Below are 4,353 nucleotides of genomic sequence, written 5' to 3'. Positions count from 1 at the left end.
ACAGAAGTCAGCGCCCGACGGTCGGGGCAGCCCAGGTGGACACGGAGACTAACTCAGATGCCTTCTTGAATATTTTGTAACCATGTTAATAACAGCCCATCACTTTTATTTACTTTCCATCTCCACGTTCTAAATGTAAATATCCTTACTGTGACGCTTTATATTACTTTGATTTCAGACACAGTTTGAAGTTTGGCTGCATTTTCAAGTGGCACTTGTAATGTATTTTGTTGGTATACATAGATATATAAAAATATAAATATATATGAATATAAACCAAATGTTTTTGGTGGAGAATGTGCAACATCAAGCTTTTCTTTTCTTTTCTTTTTTTCTCAAAAGATTTTAAATATTTTTGACTTTGCCTGAGCCTGGTTGTAGCGACGGGTGGAAGGAGAAGTTTTGGACTGTTCCTTCACGCCCACACACACAATGAGACATTTTTCTGCATCTAACTTACTTTCATTTACCTGGCCTAAATAATAAATACTTTTTTTTTTAATCCAAGGGTTCGAAAATGACTCAAAGTGTCTGATGTAGCTCGTCCGCTCAGGTTTTCTCACCAGCCCACGTTCAATTATCACGAGCCATTCAGCTGTTTCACAGGACGTGTGGGCGTTCGAGCAGACTCGCTGTGTTTTCACATTTCGGTCCGTCTCGTGCCAACGGACTTCGCTCTTCCCGCTCGTGTACCTCTGGAGTTTGAGAAGCTACTAACCGTGTCGAGACGTTTCGTGCGACAGACCTGCTCAGGGTGACATCATCACTCAGCGACGGGCTTTGGACTGACAGGAATTCAGGAAAGTTAAAAATACATACATTTTTCTGCAATCTAGAGGCCTCTTTGAAAATGTTTGTTTTGTTTTAAATAAACGGGTCGACCATTTTGCTGTGGGTCATGTGTAAAGGGTATAAATAATATTAGTTTGGAGAAGTTTGTGTCTAACAGGAACGACGAGCGAATGGCTTGTCCTGATGCAGCTGACTGGACTTCTGTCATCTTAAAATAACAATTAATTTAAACTATTTCAGTTTATTCAAAAGTTATTTTATGGGCATTTATAGACCTGTTGGGTTTTGCTCTACACGCTTATTTACGTTCTTTCATATTTACGGCTGTAGACGGCAGCAGCAGGCTGTAGCACTTCTTGAGCATCTGGGGGTCACAGGCAGGAAATTCATGTTTCTGCCCAAATAATTTGGTAAACGTGAAATAAACAACAATGTAATAGTTTAAATACCAAAGTTTATGCTCAGTAATCCAGGTACAAATCCAACAATGTTCAGTCAGGTCATCTGAACGGTTTCTTTTTTCGCAGAGACGTTTCGTCCTTCATCCAAAGGACTTCTTCAGTTGAGTTTGAACCACTTTGGCGTGGTTGCCTCAGAGGAGGTGACGGGGAGAGGGCGGGCCCCGGAGGCCATCTTATCACCAACAATCTGTTTTTTTCCACTATAGGAGTGTGCTGCTGGTGGGACTCGGTTTGTTTGGTGGCTCCTCAGATTGAAGAAGTCCTTTGGATGAAGAACGAAACGTATCAGCAACAAAAGAAACCATACAGATGACCTGACTGAACGTTGTTTAATAGTTTAAATATTACTGCTCGTATCACCCACTGTGAAATTAAAGATCATTATAAAGATGAAAGCTAAATTCACTTTACGCTTCATTTGGACAAGTTCAAAGTGACGAGTCTGAATGATCCATTTCTCAAGTTTTGCCGTCTTAAAGCAGCTCCAATCAAACATTTTAACAAAATTCTTGCTAATGTTCAATCCATTTCACTCCTGATAGTTGCATATGACGTATTATTTGGGGGTGAGGGGCAGAAATATAAGAATTTCTGCTGCAACGTGAGCTTGGATGCTCTGGAAGTGTGACATGTTTTTACTGCGGGTGATGTTTTTGCTAGTAAATAATACATTTAAATCAATTTTGATGGCAAAAACCCATAAAATGCCTATAGCATGAATTATTGTAACTTGTTTTAGATTAATTTGGAGGTAATCCCTCGCTCACACTAGCCCTTAGTTTGTCGCTCCTGTCGGACATAAATTTTCTCCAAACTGAGGTCGTTCAAAGAGATTTTACACAGAAACCCTCTTAAAATGGTCAAATTACTCCTTTAAAGTCTGTTACAGTGGCAGCAGCCAGGATGATCATGTTGATGAGCCGAACCATAACTAAAAGTTACGATGCGCAGACATTAACAAACCTAAACATCCAGCAGGATTATATTTTGGACATCGTGTTTTTGTTCGTATTTAGACTGTTTGGAGGATTTATTTTCTGCTCAGATTCAGTCGCTTCTTTTCATATCAGCACCTCGTCCCTACGTCTGTAACTCCTTAGAGAGGACTTTTTAACTTCTGGCAGCTTTTAATCTTGCCCTGCCGTGTTTGTGCATTATTTTCATTATTATTATGTGGATGTCCTACAAACTCTTTGGCAGCAGGAAGTTAACTCCAGCTGAGGTCACTGTTAAAGCTGCGTTCCTCGTGATTGTAATAGAAGATGAATGACGTCATTTCACCGTAAGACTGGTTCAAATTTAAGCTCAGGAAGTGACTGATGGTGTTTAAACTTAGTCTGCTTGAATGTTTTGCTTCCTGCTATGAAAAGAAGGAAATGAGTATTTTTCTTTGTTTTGATTTTGTAGTATTTCAGGAGTTTTCCAAATATTTCAATCTCATTGCGTTGTGGACTTTAAACATCCCCATCGTTGTGCACAAGATGCATTAAACCAGTGGTGCCCAACCCTGATCCTTGAGGAACACCATCCTGCATGTTTTAGTTGTTCCCTGCTCCAACACACCTGATTCAGCAATTTAATTACTTTAAGTTCTGCAAAAGGCTGTTACTCACCCATTAATTAAAAGCAGGTGTGTCGGATTAAAGAAACTACTAAAACATGCAGGATGGTGTTCCTCAAGGACTAGGGTTGGGAACCCCTGCATTAAACTAACACTCCCATATTTATTTCCCTTTATAAAATGAAAAGCACAATCAAAATGATTGTTTTTTTAAATGTGAGCATTGTTACAATGGTCATGTGGGGGACTGCATCAGATTTGAATGTTGGAGCGCTCGTGCAGAATTTGCACCAAGATTAAAGCTCTTAAAAGAACCCGACGAGAACAAAGGTCGGAGTGATGTTCTGAGTTTCCGAGACGGCGACTCCGTGTTTAGAAGCTCTTCCAGGTTTGAAGGTGAGCTCGCTGATGGCTGACTGGACCAATCACTGAAACGGTCTGTGTCACAAGCACCACATTAAGTGCCATCGTGTTCTTCGTTTTGCATTTCCTCTGAAATGTTGACAGGAGGAGGAGAGGTTAGGCCTTTTTATTTATTTTTTTGTTGTTCAGTTTTAAATTTCCTGGGTTTTATGGGTGCGGTTTGGGATTTTTGTGACATCTCTCTGCAGTTTGACGGCCAAACGTGACGCAGTGCCACCCGTCAGGATATGACTCAAACTGGAAACAAAAAGAGTGCCTCGCTGTTTAAACAAATAATTATTCACAATGTGGTGGAGTCTTCCTGCTTCCATTTCCAGCCTTTTACCTGGAATAGGACAAATTATTTTCCCTTTAGTTCCCACCTCTGCTGTGTGGATCAAACTAACGTTAAGGCTCCTTTGTGATTAATTTAATCAGCTGAACACGACTCCATGACAATCAGTTATGGGTTTTATAGAGAAGATGAATAAAAGTTGCCCTCATTTGTTTATCCTTTTAGAATTGTCCCATCTGTGTCCAGATGTTTCCTCCCACTCCACTCACTGGTGTCCTCCTCTTCCTTTCACTCGTGAGCCATTTTGTCCAGGTGGTTAACGCTCGCCCTCCTTTTGTACATATTGTAAGGTTATTTATGCGTCATGTCGGCCGCCTTGCTTCTCTTTTGCCCCCCTTCTTTTTAAGAACTGTATCGGGACCATTTTGAAAGGTGTTACATGGTTTATTTGGCCGTTTTAATTTGGTATACTTGTCTTAAGCAAATCCATTTTATTTCTAGTGTTTTGTTATTCAACATTTGAATATTTGTATATATAATTATATATGATAAAATTATATATAATTATATAATGCCAAATGGCCTTTATAAGCAAGATACTGTTTAAACCTAATAAAGTGCTTGAGATTTTAACGTTTTTTTCCTGAATTTGTTTTTAATGAATATGTTAATTTAACCTATCTATCTATCTATCTATCTATCTATCTATCTATCTATCTATCTATCTATCTATCTATCTATCTATCTATCTATCTATCTATCTATCTATCTATCTATCTATCTATCTATCTATCTATCTATCTATCTATCTATCTATCTATCTATCTATCTATCTATCTATC

Source organism: Nematolebias whitei, chromosome 7 (genome assembly GCF_014905685.2).
Source record: "Nematolebias whitei isolate Nwh7 chromosome 7, NemWhi1, whole genome shotgun sequence".
NCBI classification, from domain to species: Eukaryota; Metazoa; Chordata; class Actinopteri; order Cyprinodontiformes; family Rivulidae; genus Nematolebias; species Nematolebias whitei.
Note: the sequence above shows the minus strand (reverse complement) of the source record.